This window comes from Chrysemys picta, chromosome 3 (genome assembly GCF_011386835.1).
Source record: "Chrysemys picta bellii isolate R12L10 chromosome 3, ASM1138683v2, whole genome shotgun sequence".
NCBI classification, from domain to species: Eukaryota; Metazoa; Chordata; order Testudines; family Emydidae; genus Chrysemys; species Chrysemys picta.
Window position 1 is genome coordinate 79,933,172 of NC_088793.1, and position 18,382 is coordinate 79,951,553.

Below are 18,382 nucleotides of genomic sequence, written 5' to 3' on the forward strand. Positions count from 1 at the left end.
GGATGTGTTATTCCTTGACTTTAGCAAAGCTTTTGATACGATCTCCCACAGTGTTCTTGCCGCCAAGTTAAAGAAGTATGGGCTGGATGAATGGACTATAAGGTGGATAGTAAGCTGGCTAGATCGTTGGGATCAACAGGTAGTGATCAATGGCTCCATGTCTAGTTGGCAGCCAGTATCAAGTGGAGTGCCCCAAGGGTCGGTCCTGGGGCCAGTTTTGTTCAATATCTTCATTAATGATCTGGAGGATGGCGTGGACTGCACTCTCAGCAAGTTTGCAGATGACACTAAACTGGGAGGAGTGGTAGATATGCTGGAGGATAGGGATAGGATACAGAGGGACCTAGACAAATTAGAGGATTGAGCCAAAAGAAAACTGATGAGGTTCAACAAGGACAAGTGCAGAGAGTCCTGCACTTAGGACGGAAAAATCCCATGCACTGCTACAGACTAGGGACCAACTGGCTAGGCAGCAGTGCTGCAGAAAAGGACCTAGGGTTACAGTAGACAAAAAGCTGGATATGAATCGATAGTGTACCCTTGTTGCCAAGAAGGCTAACGGCATTTTGGGCTGTATAAGTAGGGGCATTGCCAGCAGATTGAGAGACGTGATCATTGCCCCCTATTCGGCATTGGTGAGGCCTCAACTGGAGTACTGTGTCCAGTTTTGGGCCCCGCACTACAAGAAGGATGTGGAAAAATTGGACAGAGTCCAGCGGAGGGCAACCGAAATGATTAGGGAGTTGGAGCACATGACGTATGAGGAGAGGCTGAAGGAACTAGGATTGTTTAGTCTGCAGAAGAGAAGAATGAGGGGGGATTTGATAGCTGCTTTCAACTACCTGAAAGGGGATTCCAAAGAGGATGGATCTAGACTGTTCTCAGTGGTACCTGATGACAGTACAAGGAGTAATGGTCTCAAGTTGCAATGGGGGAGGTTTAGTTTGGATATGAGGAAAAACTTTTTCACTAGGAGGGTGGTGAGGCACTGGAATGGATTACCTAGGGAGGTGGTAGAATCTCCTTCCTTAGAGATTTTAAGGTCAGGCTTGTCAAAGCCCTGGCTGTGATGATTTAGTTCGGAATTGGTGCTGCTTTGAGCAGGGGGTTGGACTAGATGACCTCCTGAGGTTCCTCCAACCCTGATATTCTATGGTTCTATGATTCTATGTGTGTGAGCTGAGATTTTTTTCAAAGGCTCATAACTTGGCCAAATTTGCAAACTTTTCCACACGTACAGTAAAAGGTTTATCTCTGACAAAATGCCACCCTCTAAGAAATTTGAAGCCCTTGCTCCAAAGTATGGGGGCAATAAAGCTCCTCAGTTCTATTCATATGTAGCCTGAATATTAGGCTAGGTCCACACTACCCGCCTGATTCGGCGGGTAGAGATCGATCTTCTGGGATCTATCGCGTCTCATCTGGACGTGATAAATTGATCCCAGAAGCGCTCCCCTGTCGACTGCGGAACTCCTGTTCACCGAGAGGAGGAAGCACTGTCGATGGGGGAGCTTGCCTGCGCCGTGTGGACCCACAGTAAGTAAACTTAGTTTGATCTAGGAAATGTCGACTTCAGCTACGCTATTCTCGTAGCTGAAGTTGCGTTTCCTAGATCGATCCCCCGCCCCACTGTGGACCAAGCCTTAGACTAAGTACTACTGCAAATATAGACAAGTTGAACAAAGTGATGGTTTTGCGATCCAAAGATGATTAGTAGTTTTTTTTTCTTAAACAGAAAATGATAAAGGTAACATAATTACAACATTTTTTGTTGGAAATAAACCTTAAAAATCATGGGCAAATCTCAATGGACCTGTGTATATTTGCACTAATTGAGGATCTGGCTCTATGAAAAGTGTGAAATCCACACTGGATTCACCTGCTTCCTTTACATATCCCCAAATATGAATGTTGTCTAGTCAACTTGTTTTTCAGCTGGAACCAGTTACAAGCGTTTGGCAGTGGTTATTTTTCTCTTAAAGGGTCAACTCCTGAGGCTCTTCCTACACCTGGTCAAATTATTTGTTGTAAACAATTTATTCTTTCATTTAGCCCTTTTTATGCCTGTAAATTCCCAAATGTTTTTGCTGAATTTACTAATCTCCTGTTATCTGTCAACCATCTAGCCACAGGGGCATGTACTTCAGTCTAGTGTCCTAAAAATGTTTGTCTTTTTGTAGAAAACATCAAACCTCTGTTGAGTTACTTTCAATAGTTGAAATAAAGGTTATGATGGAATCTGATCCAGCTATTTTAGGTAATATAGTTAAAGTTTTAGTTTTTCTTCCAACTATGCTTTTTTCATTTTAAAAAGTGATGAAGAGTTTTCTTTCTTCTTGCACCATTTGTTCTAATTTTCAAACCATGTAGACTAGGCTTGATCAAGAGTATGTACTTTTAAAGAAAAGCTCTTGGTGCATCTCACCAAGCACCATCTTGTCTCACAAATACTACAGTTTTAAAAGGGCATATTAATACAAAGCAGAGAACTCACACAGAGGAACTGTGAAGATCAATATGATTAGTAACCTAAGAATTCTCATACCTGATGAGACCATTTGTCCAGCAAGTCTGGCATTCTGCTTTCAACAATGGCCAATACCTAATGGTTCAAAAGACAGGCCAAAAAAACAATAATTCATTTAGCCAATTGAAGAGTGATTGAAAAAAATGAAAGCCTAAAACTCCAAATATCATTGGCTCTTTATTACCCTCCTAGCACCATCAGCCTGCAGATTCCCATTTTTTGCTTGTAGGTGAATCTCCGATTAAAGAGCTCCTTTTGAAATGCAGGCATACCTCTAAACCTGTGATTTTTTCCAAGATCCCTCTCCCTTACATATCTTAGTTCATGGGACTCCATTAGTGAAACGATATTATTGAAGTGGATTGGACACAAAAGAACAATACAGCTTGTAGTTTTTATTTGATTCCTGTAGGGACATAGTTCCTTTCTAGTTTAGTGGGCAACAGTTCTCACTAAAAGTTAATTTTAGTATATATAATTCCTCATATTGGAAAGATATTTGTCCCCCAAGTCCCATATTTAAGAAATGTGACTAGGAGGATCTGTCTTCTTCTAGACCAGTGGTTCTAAAACTGTGGGTTGGGACCCCAAAGTGGGGTTGCCAGAGCTGGCAACTTGCTGGGGCCTGGGGTGGAAGCCAAAGCCTGAGCCCCACTGCCTGGGACCAAAGGTGAAGCCTGAGGGCTTCAGCCCTGGACGGTGGGGCTCAGGTTACAGGCCCCCTGCCTGGAGCTAAAGGAGCCCATATAAATGACTACTCAGGAGGGAGTATCTTTCAACAGACTCTATGATGCACTTTTTTCCCCTTGTGAGTTTATCCTCACCCACATTCCTTGCATTAAGAGGGAGTCTGGGCATAGTTTGTGCAACTGATCCCATACAAGTGTTGGGATATATCTCTAGCTGATGTCTTGATATTCCAAACCCAGCAAAACATTCTTTCTATTTAGGTTTTAAAATTGCTATTTTTTGTGCTAACATAAAATGTCTGAGTCCTGGTACAAAGGACTTCTAGGCAAACAACAGCATTCCTGGTCAGCTACACATTCCAGCATCCTGGTCAGCTACATCTGTTGCTCTTGTATGAGGAATTCCTGCCTTTTTTTTTTAAGATATGCTGAAAGTGGCCTTCTATTATGTGTTTTTTTAAAACTTACTACAGTTTATACAGTGTGTTTATATGTCTTTTAAGCCACATTCAAAAGATATTCTATCTTGACTGCAGCAATGTCAAAACCACTTGGTTAAGCCCATGATAACATGTATTATAGTTCATCTAGCCTGCCAATCAGTAAGCAAGCTGAGAGACTTGCCATTAATCTAAATCTGCATTCTTCCAGCATTGCTATCATCTTCTGCTGTGAAACCCTAACATTCATTGTTGTGCGGTATTAACTTCCCTTCCTGATTCTATTGTTTGGGAGGTCTTTGGCTACTCATCTTTAGTCTTATGCTGACTATAAAATGTCCAGTTCTCTTACATTGCTGCATTCTTGGGCATTGTGCCCCCTTTTCCCCATCCTGATAAAATGAGGATGTTTGTCTGTTCCCGTATGTGGTGACCTAACTTCACTTTTAGTTTATATTAATAACCTTGCTGCTGTTTCAGAGAATAGACAGCACCAGATATTGTTCTTGTTGCAGATTTCGTCTAGGCCTCAATTTTAGATTTCCTTGCAATCATCACTTTCCATGATGATGACAACAAATTATCTGTAACCTCATCTCTATGTATATCAATTGTGACATCTCCATATTCACACATTTGTACAAGGCCAGTTTCAGTGCATTGCATATCATTGAAGCAATAACTATGAAAAAGCCATTTTTTCCCTATGTGTCTTAGAAAGACTAGTCTGAACCCTGAAACTACAAAGGTTTCCATTGATGGTAAATTAACTGACAAACATCTTCAGGGCCAAAATGCTACCATTCCTCTAATACTGTGGTTAGCACAAACACAGGAACTCAAACACCCTTTCTGTCCACATCAAACTAGTTTCCAGTCTTCTTGTTTACTAGTAAAGTATGTCCTTCTAAGAGTTCTTCATACAATTCACTGCATAGTGCAGATATTTGTTTCTGACAAACAAAATAATTTATGTTTCTTTCTTCCTTTGTAAATTGTGGTCATGTTGGCACTCTATTATCGTGGTTTTATCCCACTATCCTGGTGCCTTTCAAAAGAATGCTGAATACATTTCACAAATTGTTGGGCATAGCACCATCCAGTAAATAACCCACATTTAAAATTGTAGATCTCATTCTTTGTTCCATAATATTCTCTTTGGATGCAGTACACAGCCTACAACTGCACTGGTCTCTTCTGCAGCAGTATTGCACTGTTCAAACTCAGATTGTCTAATTTGCCATCCATTTTTCACCACTGGGTCTAGTTCAGCATAGCTATTCCCAAGTTTCTCCTTACCCTTGAGTATGTTAGTTTCAGATTACTTCCCCCCACATATGTGTTTGCATGTTTTGAAGATGAGTGTCATTGATATTTTCATTGCTGTACCCTGTAAATGGTAACTTATTCCACTGCTTCTCAGAACATTTGAAATGTGAGGTTTTGTAAATCTGGCCAAGTTGGAGGCTGCCCAAAACTCTTGTTTTGGAAGTGTCTTGATGCTTTCACAATATTTCCCTACTGTTCAGATGTGTGTTTAGTATCATAAGCAATTACTGATTTTTGATTGCTTATGTATAGGTGTAAAATTCTATCTGCAATGAGGTACAGAATTCCCAAGACTGGTTCATCTAAAGCTATGAAGGATTCGTTGCAGTTTATTTATTTAGCCTGGCTTTTGTTAAATCTTCATTATATTTCTTTGTTCAGGCTATTTACCTTCAGGCATTCAACTGACCCTTTAAGGGTCTGGGGCAAGAGATCCAATCAAATATAAATGATTTGCATAAATATTTATATTTGCAAAACTTACAGCATTTATATTATAAATCAGCCTAACTTTATCTGATATACAGTCTAATAATCATTAATTGGCTGTTTTTTGGGGGGAGTCATGATGACAAAGCAGTGTGACGCCGTATAAAGGAATGATAACCAGGTATATACCGCAGTGTTTCCCAAACTGTGTTCCGCAGAACACTGGTGTTCCGCCCAATGTGAATAAGTGTTCCATGAAAGAATCATAATTTAAAAAAAGGGTCTTTGCATTTTTTTTTTATTTTAAATTTGGCATATTTGAAGTGTAGTTTACAACTCTTTTTGAATGACTAATTTAACAAAACTTTTTCCGGTTATTGATAGCTCTCGTATTGAATATCATGGCATAAAGAGACTGTGGCATGCCAGTATGTTGATGTCTACCCCTTTCGGGCACATTTCAGTTAGTGACGTCGTACCCCTTCCACTCGAGGCTGTGAGAACTGCAGTGGTATGCACACACCATTCTCTTTATGCCATGTTGAATATAATATATTCACTCAACACGTTCAAACCTGTGGGTCTTTACCGTGTGTGTGATAAGCACAACTAAACTAGTTTCGCTCGAAACAATATAAATGTTGGTGACAAACAAAATTTGACAAAAATCAGAATTTCTAGATATTGTTACTAAACCTTATCACCATGGATTTGTGGCTAAAAGAAGGAACTTTGAAATGAAAAGCAAGTTCCTCTGGTACTCCAACTGTGGCCGAAATAAATGAGCAAAATATTGTGACACTTCAAAGTGAGGATGAACAATCACAGTCTTTTGTTGCCAAAAAATCTGTTAGTACTAGTGAGTTATTCAAGGTGAAAGAATTTCCACAAAGTATATAAAAAAAAAACAAGCAGCAGCAGGTGTTAAAAGACCGAAATGAAAGTATGACGAAAGTTATTTGTCTTTTGGTTTTACATGTGTTGGAAATAAAGATGTTCTTGATGCGCAGTGCGTCGTGTGCAACAAAATACTAGCAAACAGTTCATTGGCTCCTGCTAAACTTCGTAGGCATTTGGAAAAAAAGCATGCTGAATACAAAGACAAAGATAAGTTTTTTCAAGAGGAAGCGTGACTCACTTGGAAATTGTAAACTTTTGATGATTAAAACATACAACAAAAGTGCAACAGAGGCATCTTATCGAGTAAGATACCATATAGTGCTTGCCAGAGAAGCTCTAGGACTTGATGTGCTACTAGTATTTGTCTGATATAGATTTAATAATATTATTGAAGAGGACCTGCTCTTAGGTGAATCTCTGCAAAGCAACGCAACTGGAGAAGAAATATTCAACTGCATCAACAATTTTATCAGAAAGCATGAAATTAGTTGGGGAAAATGTATTGATGTATGTACTGACGGTGCTCGGGCAATGATTGGGAAGATGAAGGGAGCTGTAATGCGAATCATAAGTGTGGCACCAGAAAGCACTAAGCCATTGTGTTCTACACAGACAAGCACTCACAGTTAAAAAAATATCATCATATCTGAAAATTGTGCTCGATGAAGCAGTACAAATCATCAATTTTGTCAAATCTCGACCACTTCAATCCAGGTTATTTAAAATTTTGTGTGAGGAAATGGGTAGTCAGTTTAAAGTGCTTCTTTTACATACAGAAGTGAGGTGGGTATCCAGAGGAAAAGTGCTTGTGAGGCTTTTTGAGCTTTGTAGTGAACTACTGGTATTCTTCACTTCAGATAATTCAGGATGAAAATTTAATGACTGTCTGACAAATTCCTCATGGTTAATGAGACTTGAGTATCTTGCAGATATTTTTGCAAAATTAAATGAAATTAATCTGTTGCTGCAAGGAAAGTATGTGACCATTTTTACTACAATGGATAAAATTTCATAATTAAAAAAGAAACTGAAATTCTGGGCATCTTCTGTAGAAAAGAATAACTTCAACTGCTTCCCTACAGTACATGAATTTCTGACTGAAGTAAATTCTACAATCCATGAAGAAGTTTCCAGCACCATTTTACAGCACTTACGTGACTTGCAGGTCTCTTTATTAGAATATTTTCCTACAACTACTGATGATAATGCGTGGGTTCGAAATCCATTTGTAATTACAGCCAAACCAGTCGGCTTTACTGCACACGATTATGAAAGCCTAATTGACTTAATTTCTGACTCTGATTTGAAACAAAAGTTTAAGGATCTTCTGCTGAATAATTTTTGGAGCAGCCTTATAGAAGAGTACCCTAATGTGGCTAAATGTGCAGTTCCAGTGTTCCTTCCTTTTGCTACAACTTATTTGTGTGAAATGGGATCTTCGTATTATACTGCAACAAAAACCAAATATAGGAATAGACTTGATGCTGTGCCTGACATGAGGATTCAACTTTCCAGCATTATTCCAAATATTAAGCGAATTTGTGATAGAAACAGAAATAAAAATTTGGATTTAATGGTATTGGTGTTTCTGTGTTTTTCTAAAAATAGATTTTCCTAGTAAAAATCGAATGTGTTTGGTGTTTGTGTATATATAAAAACAATTTTTTAAAGTAGAACACTGTTTTTAATTTTGACTCTTGCACTTGATTTTTGTACTACTTTATTTGCTCTTTCAGTTAGAAATTGTTAGTTCAAGTTATTTTAAATTTGTATTTTTGCTTTATTTTATAAAATAAAATATATTTGAGCATAAATAACACAATGTTTTATTTGAAAACCAAATGACTACAGAATAATATTATAAGTGTTCCGTAATAGGCTAAAAAGTGTTCCATGGCCAAAAAATTTGGGAAACACTGTACTAATGTATCATCACCACTGTATCACTCCTATTACAATCATAATGTATCACCAGTGTTACACAATTGCACTAATACAATGCAACTTTGTATCTAGGGCTATGAAGATTGACTGTATATTTGTATATCAAACATGTTTTCTTGGGTGATGCCCCAAGAAAGATTTAGATGAGCTATCCCATTGATTGGTCATCTGTGTTTTAATGTGCCAGTGAAGAGACTTAACTCACCCAGTGGGCCCTTCCTGGAGATGTTTCAGAAAGCACTGAGAAGCAATGGCTGCCTTGAGAGTCAGCATAGCATGTAAGGACATGTGACCTAAAACTCTATTTTTCACCAGTAACTTTCCATGCTCATGTGACCCTGCACTTCATATTAGCCAGTAACTTTCCATGCACATGGGCTGAGCTATAAATTGCAAGCTGTGACATTACTGCTTTGTCTTCCATTCTGCTCCACATCTCTGGATATCATTTCTAACAAACAGCTTTAAACGAGGGACTGAATGACCCCCAATCTGCTTGGGTAAACCAGAGACTTTTTACAAGATAGCAAATTTACAACACTGCTATGATCCTGACCTGCATCCCTGAAAATCAATTGTAATGTATATGATTCCTTAACAATTTAATAATTCTTTTCTTTTTAGGTTATCAAACCTGTACTTTTCAGTTACTAAATAATTGGTTATAAGCATGTTTTTTGGGTAAAATCTGAGTTATGTATTGACCTGGTGAGGTGGCTGATCCTTTGGGATTAGAAGAACTGTGTGTGATGAATCTGGTTTTTGGTAACCACTCACCATAAACTCCATGTGTGGGTGGTGAACCAATGGCTGGAATGCCTAAGGAGACAGCATTTTTGGCTTCTTGTTAACCAGTGTGGTGAGAGAGAAGTCCACTTTTGTTATTGGTTTGGTAAACGCTAATGATAGAATAACCACTAGTTTGCGGTATGTCTGCCCTGTTTCTCAGCAGTCTGTCCTTAGTTGGCATTCTCAGCTGTGACCTACTTAGGCATGGTGACATGTGGATCTTGAGGAAAGATTTCAAGGTAGAGAGGGTCATGGATTACAAATCTATTGAGACAGCATGTTCCATGTATAGTGGGAATGTGGAAGAAGGCACAAGCATGCATGGGAAACTGACAAATGGGCAAACAAGGCTGGCATCATTGGTAGAAAGAGGGATGTAAATATAATGTGACAAGAGACAAAAAGGACAAATAAGGAAGAGTAGATTTGTGACTGGCATTGAAAGTGAGGCCAGAAAGCTTAAACTTGGGGTGGTGATGCCGGGAGAGCATGTGGAAAGATTCGAAGAAGAGGGTAACATGACAAAAGTGAAGGGCAAGAAAACTATTTTAAACTGTATTCTGTGTAATTTGGAGAGGGAGGAATTATGCTTTCTGACTGTTTAAAAAAATGTGCTTGAGTGTCTCCCTAAATGTAAGTCCATGTTTAAGTCTTCTTGATTTCATTACATCCAGTTCAAGCTTGATTTCAATAGGACTTAAGCATGTGTCTTTGTGTTTCACTGAATCATGACTTAACGGTGTTCTCCAAAACCCACTGAAGAGAATGGAAATACACTCATGGACTTTGTGTCAGGTGATCACATTACAAGATAGCTGTTGTGTTTGCCAGCACATGTTACAACTGGCAAAGCAGACAAAGCCCTGCCAAAAAATGGAGGCTACTTACCTGGAACTGGAAATTCTTTGAGATGTGTGGTCCCTACCTGAATTCCACATGTGTGTATGTAAGCACACCATGCACCTGAGACTGGAAACTTTTGCAAGCAGTGTTTATTGGTCTGTGCCTTTGCCCTGGCTCGCCTCATTCTCAGCATCCAGGGTAGATGGGGAGGTGTGAGTCAACCACTTCTCCAGTTGGTTCTTTGCAGTAAGTCCAGTCAAGATCCAAAGCAGAGAGGAAGAAGGGCAGGTAATGGAATACACCTAGGGATCACATATCTCAAAACAACCTCCAATTATATGTAAGTAATCTCAATTTCTTCAAGTGCTGGTCCCGACTCAGAGGCCCAGGCAGTCCAGCTCATTAGTTAAAACCAGACCGAGGAGGCCAGGGGTTCAAATCAGAGTCAAGAGCCAGGGCTCAGAGCTGGAATCAGAAACTGGGAAGGGGTCACAGGCTGGGACAAGGTGAAAGAAAAGCTGGAGCATGAGTGATGACATCTGCAGGCCAAGAGCTGAGCAGCTAGTGACTCCTGTACTGTTGAGCTCAAAAGCAGGCCTGATAGCTCTCTTCAGCCAATTGGGTGGGTCAGCCTTCCACAGCCCATAGGAGCTCATTAATCTCTCTGGAGGTTAGCCTATTTTGTCCTCAGAATTGAGCACCTTCAGCTGAACCGGATATCTATGGCGGTGACTGTCAAACAGGGGTGTGTGTGCAAGAATATAGGTGGCATAGATGTCTATAACATTGCAATACCAAAGGCTGCATCAGCAAAAGAGGCTTGTACCAAAATGTAAAACTTTGTGAAAGTGTGGATGAAACTCCAGATTGCTGCCTTAAAAATGTCCAGATGCTACTGAGGTCATCTGTCTCTAGTGAAATGGGCCTTCTTCCCATCTGTGGGAGGGAGATGAACCAACTGATAGCAAAGAGGATACAGCCAGAAATCTATTTAGACAGTCTATGCAGATATTGTTTGTCCCTATGCTTACTCTGCTATAGCAACTGTGACAAAGTTCCTCCTCTATCTTGGTGGGTTCTGCGCTTATTGGAGGATTTTCTTGCCTCAGAGATTCATCATGTGGGTTGGGGAACAGCCCAGAGACCTTCCCCTCTGGAAGAACCCACAGTCCAGGTCAATTGGGAGGTTTGGGGGGAACCCAGGCCCGCCCTCTACTCCAGGTTCCAGCCCAGGACCCTGTGGACTGCAGCTGTCTATAGTTCCTCCTGTAACAGCTGCATGACAGCTACAACTCCCTGGGCTACTTCCCCATGGCCTCCTCCAAATACCTTCCTTATTCTCACCACAGGATCTTCCTCCTGGTGTCTGGTAACACTTGTGCTCCTCAGTCCTCCAGTAGCACACCCTCTCAGCTCCTTACGCCTCTTGCTCCCAGCTCCTCACACTCACACCACAAACTGAAGAGAGCTCCTTTTAAAACCCAGGTGCCCTGATTAGCCTGCCTTAAATGATTCTAGCAGCTTCTTCTTAATTGGCTCCAGGTGTCCTAATTAGCCTGCCTGCCTTAACTAGTTCTAGCAAGTTCCTGATTACTCTAGTGCAGCACCTGCTCTGGTCACTCAGGGAACAGAAAACTACTCATCCAATGACCAGTATATTTGCCCTCTACCAGACTCCTGTACCCCACTGGTCTGTGTCTGTCACACAACAAATAGTTTAGGTGATTTTCTAAATGGTTTCTTTTTTTGCAAGGTAAAACACCAATGCTTGTCTGATGTTGAGATAATGGAATATTCTCTTCTTGCTTGAGGCTTTAGGAAGAATACTGGTAAGTGAATTTATTGCTTTATGTGAAAATCAAAAATTACTATACATTTAATAAAGAAGATGTGGTGGGTCAGGCAGGAGAGCACCCAGCTCACCCACCATCCTGGGCAACGTAATGATGACCAGGAAGGAAACCTTCATAGACAGCGGCACAGAACATGTGGTCCAATAAGTACTGAAAGTAAGAGATGGAGGTCCCGCTATGGTTTTGGCCTCACTACTAATAGTAATGTCCTAGTCAGACCCTTTAGGAAAAATAGACTAGCCATCTACCTGAGGATGGAATGCACTGATTGTTGTTCAGTGGATCTGCAGCAAACTAATAGAAAGACCCCATGTCTTGAGTGTGACGAGGGAGTTTAAAAATAGCAGGTATCAGAGGGGTAGCCGTGTTAGTCTGGATCTGTAAAAAGCAACAGAGAGTCATGTGGCACCTTTAAGACTAACAGATGTAAATGGATGGACATCATACCAAATGGACTGAAGGTGAAAAATCCATTGCTATCTTCATACTGCACAGACCACAGTGAGAGATTATGCCATACACTATCAAAGAAACTGAGGAACCACCCAATCAGCATCCTATACAGCAAACAGGAAAACATCAAAAAAGAGCTCTCCAACCTGGAGACTTTCATTAATAACCAACCCTCCATACAAATGGACTTCACTAAAATAAGACAGGAGATCTACAAACCCCTAGAAATTTCCATTACATGCATCCTACAAAGTGGGCATTCACCCATGAAAGCTTATGCTCCAATACATCTGTTAGTCTTAAAGGTGCCACAGGACTCTGTTGCTTTTTAAAAATAGCAGGAATACTTGTTGATTCTGATAGCTGATAACAGATAGAGAAACACCTTAATTTGGCTACATATATTCTGGTAGAATCTTTCCTGCTGTGATTGCCCAGCCTTTGACCATGACCACTCTAGGTCTGATGACCATCCAAATACCAACCCATGAGATGACGAGAGTCCAGGTTGAGATGTCTGATTCTGTTGTTCTAAATTTTCAGGTCTGGAAAGAACTGAATGCTGATGGGTTGACAGGCTGACATTCGCAGCAGGTCCAGAATCCAGAATTGTCTGGGCCATTTGGGTGTGATTAGAATGACCTATGCTTTCTTGTGTTGAATCTTCTGTACACTCTGGGGTAGTAGGCGTACCTCAAGTGCCTGTCCAGAACAAGAGGAGAGCATTGTCCCTGGAGTCCATCCCTCGTGCTGCTTTGGAACAATATGCATTGAACTTCTTGTTTAGCTGGGAGGTGAACAGGTCCCAAGATGGCATTTGCCACTGAGTGAAGATGTTGTTCAGCACTGAATTAAGTGACTCCCACTTGTGATCAGTGGCAAATGTCTGTTGAGGTCATCTGCCAGTGAGTTCTGAGTGCCTAGGAAGCGATGTGGTTCCAGATCATTGGCTGCCCCTACTCATAGACCCTTTCCCCTCCTTGCTTGTTTATATAGGAGATGGTTATATTGTCTGGCATTATCAGGTTTGTATAAGTGGTAGGAATACATTGCAGCCCTATCTGACTGCTCATAGTTTAAGAGATTGAAATGCATCCTGGCCTCTCGAGGCTTGCAGATAGAGCAAATGCATCCTGGCAAACAGCATTACATAAGTATAGAATTACATTCTGTGGCCTATCGGAGAAAGACAGACCCGGATTGTTGTTCAGCGTTTGTGACTTAATAGAATCGTAGGACTGGAAGGGACCTCGAGAGGTCATCTAGTCCAGTCCCTTGCACTCATGGCAGGACTAAGTACTATCTAGACCCTCCCTGACAGGTGGTTTTCTAACCTTCTCTTAAAAATCTCCAATGGTTTGGGGAGCACAGGGGGACAAGGCATTAGGTACTAGTGCTCTCTTGGAAGGTAACCCTTGAGAGGAGGATAAGTCCAAGACACATTGAAAGCCATATCTGAGCTAACCTCCCTGGGTAGGGGAAGTGATGGTATATCCTGGACATCAGATTCAGCCAATAAGAATGCTGGATCTGGCTCCATCAGTGGTACCATTGATGCCAGAGGGAGGAAGCTCTTAGACTAGGGGAAGAACTCCTTCTCCTCGAGGTGGCATTCTCTTCTGGGGTCAAAATGTTCCTCAGAAGGACTAGGACTAAAAGTGGAAGAGATTGTAGGTCTGCGTGGGTGAAGATATCCTCTGGGTAGTGTATATATATATATATATATATGAGGGGTCTCAAGTGTTGGTTCCACTAGCTTTGGTGCAATGACAAACTTAGTGGTCAGTGGATTCTTATGAGGCTGGGCTGGTACCAATATAGTCCTGTCTTGAGCTACTGGAGGATGTTGGTCCTTTGGCTTGCTAGTGGTCACAGTCTGCATTGGTGTCAGTATTAGGCTCAGTACCATTGGAGCTGTGCTTCTACGCACTTTCCCCAAGTCCTAGGGACCTGCATGTGCAGACTCACCCAACTTTGAAAGGGTCAGAGAAGGATCCCTTCTCCTGGAAGCGGACTTAGAGGTGGCTCTGTTTTTATGTCTGTGAGAGTGCCCCTTACTGTCCTAAGAAGCTCAAGTTACAGTTATCTGATTCCACCTCTGTTCTGGAGCTTTTGCTCAGAGGTGTGCTGCTTGAGGACTGAGGCCGCTCTGTGTGTGTGTGTGTGTGTGTGGATGGGTGTCTCATGACTCGCTCCATGAGGTACTTCCTCAGTCAGAGCTCTTGTCCCTCTCAGATCCCAGGTGGGAAGGAGTGACAGATACTGCCTTTGGCGAACATATGCACCTCTCCAAGGCAGTAAAGGCAGCACTGGTGATAGTCGCTGACTTAGAAGGAGTGAGGACAGAGAACATGGAGTTTTTAAATCCCACAATTCTGGGTATAGCCTACTCCTGAAAGGAAGGACATAGAGAGCTCAAAGGGTGGGGAAAAGTGAGCTAGACTAACACTATAAAAAGCACTAACTGAGTATATATAATTATAATTACAGAGATGAAAATGATGTGAGGATAACTCCAGCCACAGGGGATTCCTACTCAGGCCATGCGGTGGTAAGAAGGAACTGGAGAAAGAGGAAACTGATTGTGCATCTGCACCACACGACATTATTTGCAAGATTTACCAGCCTCAGGTGCATAGAGCAGATGTGTACTTATATATAGGCTACACGTCAGGACCAGCACTCAAAGAAGAAATTAAGTATTTTCCTAATCTGAAGAACACACAAAGGTAAAAGTGGGTGTGGGAGGAACCTATTATCCTTAAATAAAATATTTCTTCTTGAAAACAAATGGGTAGTCATGTGCATTCAACATCTAACCCTGTCAAAAATTCAAGCATGGTAGCTATTTTTTATTTCGTTAGACAGGATCTTTCTTCTCTTCCTACATGTAAGATGGATCCATACTTTGACATGATCATATTTATTTGGTGCTACGAGTCATATTTTAATTAGATAACCTCACCAAAACTTGGTAGATCTTTCTCTAGACCTTGTTTCAATCCATTATGTTTATTTATATTTCACCTTTAATACTAAAATGTGTCTTCAGGTTTGCCATCTATTACACAGTTTTTATTGCTATAGTCTAGAGGATGCAATTATCTTTTACTACTCTCATCTGCATTTGCAACTCCTCATGTTAGCAGCTCAGATGCATTTTGTTTTTTATTTCCCCTTATAAACTCAAATTAATGCCTGCTGCTTTGGGGAATTCATTTCTGCCTAAAGATCAATTAATTGTTTTCCTTCTTTTACCCACGTCTGTACTAGAGGTGACATTGTGTGTCTTGTGTCATTTGCATAGATGACAGACAAAATACAAAATAAAGTTACAAACTAAATTAAGTAAGCAGTCCACTTTGCACTCTTGGGTAATTAGGAAACATTGTTTTTGAAATTTATATAGTGTGCTCGCACATGTATTGAATTTCAATGTCAACTATATTAAGCTTTAATATATAAAATAGAAATAAAATGGTTGTTTCATGTATAGTATTGTTCTATGTCCTGTAGGGTATACTGTGTTATATAAGCTACTCAATTGCACTTTACAAAAAAGGAAAAGAGCTACCATGCCACATACAATTGCTCATATATCTGTCTAATTCTTTAGTTAAAAATAGCTATTGTCAAATCTGATATAATTGATTTCACCATACTGTATGATGTCACTGTTTTTGTTTTGTTTTATAAACACAGAACCTGCCACCCTCTAGTAGTATCATTCAAATAAGGAATAGTTATTAGAGGTCACTTTTATGTTTACCTTTAGTTCTCCAAACATCAGATCACTGCTAAGTCTAATTGTACCCTGGTACTCCAATGTTCTTTCTGAAATAAAACTCCGAAGAAAAAGTAATCATCTGCTAACCTAAGAAAAACATTCCTAAGGACAGTTGTACAATCTTCATTAGTTGAACAGTGTGCAGAAACATGTGTCATGAAAATCAAAGAAGCAAAGGGAACTGTTTAATTTGCATTTCAGATGGGTATGTGCAGCCCAGTGAAACCCTGGGGCAAAAGCATTAAAAATTACCCTATATGTATCTGTTCACATACTATGACTTGCTACTGTATTTATCTGTATTATCTTTTCTCAGAAACATGGTGGGAATCATTCTTGATCTAATTAAAACAAGAACATTGCTTCGTGTTGTGTCCCACTAGTTCAGACATCTTGAAACTGACTATTGCAATGTTTTATTTCATGTACAGTCATTTACAGGTATGGAGAGATACTGTAGAGTCCTGATGCTGGAAGTTAGTCATGAGGAAGAAACAAGACTTTAGAACAGTAGTCGTGTCCTATAGATTTCTGAGTAGTGATGAATGAAAAGCTTGGTCTGGGCAAGCATTTGGTCTGGTCAGGGCTGGTCAAAAATGTAAGATTTTTCCAAGCATTTTTTTTTTCTAGTGAGGAAAAAAAAAATCAAGAAAAACCTGAGATGAACTGAAAAACATTGTATTTGAAAGTAAATACTTTGTTTTGATGCTTCATTAGTAAATTGAAAAGTTTCCTACAAAATGAAAGTCTTTCACAATTTTTTTCTTTGAGGACCCATTTTCCCCCGAAACCAGCTCTTGTTTGGATAGTAAAATTTATCTGAGGCTTAACTGTGTTATCTGAAATCCTTGTGTCTGTAAGAGAAGCTTCTTGATATTTTTGGCACTTAACCGCCACCATATTCAGTCCTCCAGCAAGTCCCAGGACTCAACTTTCCTTTGCTGTCTGAACTCTAAGACAGCAGAGCTTGGAGCTAGGACTCTAAAAATATTATATACACCTCTATCCCGATACAACGCTGTCCTCGGGAGCCAAAAAAATCTTACCGCATTATAGGTGAAACCGCATTATATTGAACTTGCTTTGATCCGCCGGAGCATGCAGCCCCACCCCCCTGGAGCGCTGCTTTACCACATTATATCCGAATTTGTGTTATATCGGGTCACGTTATATTGGGGTAGAGGTGTAGTGTATATATACACATTATCTATCTAAACAAACCCCCTGAAGCATCCACCAAATAAAATTTTAAGCTTCCATCATGAGCATTCACATGAGAATGGCATATTATATATGGAATGGTGCCCTGCTCATCACTGAAGTGGTATCAATAGAAATACAGAGGCATTTAAATGAAACAGACAAGAATCTGAGAATACACTTCATGACTGAGGACCATGATATGGAGAGACATACAGTGATTATGAATGAATATGATGAAAGAATTAAATTTAAACAATACATTTTATGGTGGCCTAGTTTTTCCTAGGAAGGATGCTTTGGACAAATCAAGTCATGTGTCATCCAGAAAGTAAAAGAATGAAGGAATTTTAAACCTTCCTAAATCTGAAATTCCCTAATCCTGTGTAACTGCTGCCTCTCCATGAGACATTCAAAGCACCATGGCTTCTTCAAGCCTTCCATCTGGGAACAGAAATAATCACTGTGTGACTGAGCACAACGAAAACAGCACAATTCTAATTTTGAATGCTGAGTGTCAAACACTACTGTGAATGGGTTGCAATGAGAAAATTTAAAATAAAAGAATTTACGAAGTTTGGTCTAACAAATACATTCAAGCAAGTCAAACAGTGAGCAGAAAAAACTGTTAGCTGAAAGGTTAAATTTAGAGTAATCACTCAGACTTATTTGCTTATCTTTACCTGCAGGTCTCTACCCTACATAAAATCCTTGGGAAGCAAGTTCTGCCTTCTAGTTTTATGTAAGTGAGGTTTTTTGTTTCTCCACCCCCCCCCCCCCCTCGCCAGGCAGTTCTTGATTCCTGCATGGGAGCTATCATTATCAGATTCTCCTTTTGCAGGTGCATGCAGCCAGCAGCTTAACTGGCTGCTTCTGCCTGCCTAGTACCAAGCACATTGCTGCTTCCTCTCCAGTCAGGCCTGGTGCTGCACAATATGGCCTACAGAAGCAATGTGCAGTTGGTCTGAAGAATTGGTGGAGCAAAGCCTCAATGCCAGTAGCAAAAGGATAGAGTAATTCTGGGTTAGTGTGGTAAGCCTTATTGAGGGGGAAATCTAAACAATGCCAGTTCTGGGGCTGGGGGAAATGCCTTGGGAAGGGGAATATGATAATATCATGGGCAAATTTAGAGGACACTACATTTCTTTGTGGGTGGTAAAAGGGAAGTGAGATTAGGGGATCCAGAGGCAACCAAATAA

At 40.4% G+C, this 18,382-nt stretch overlaps 1 pseudogene; it reads left to right on the forward strand.

Annotated features, from left to right (window-relative positions):
* The window catches only part of LOC101934578 (zinc finger BED domain-containing protein 5-like), a 52,576-nt pseudogene extending 43,664 nt beyond the window's left edge, over positions 1-8,912 (forward strand).
* Positions 8,913-18,382: the final 9,470 nt, after the last annotated feature.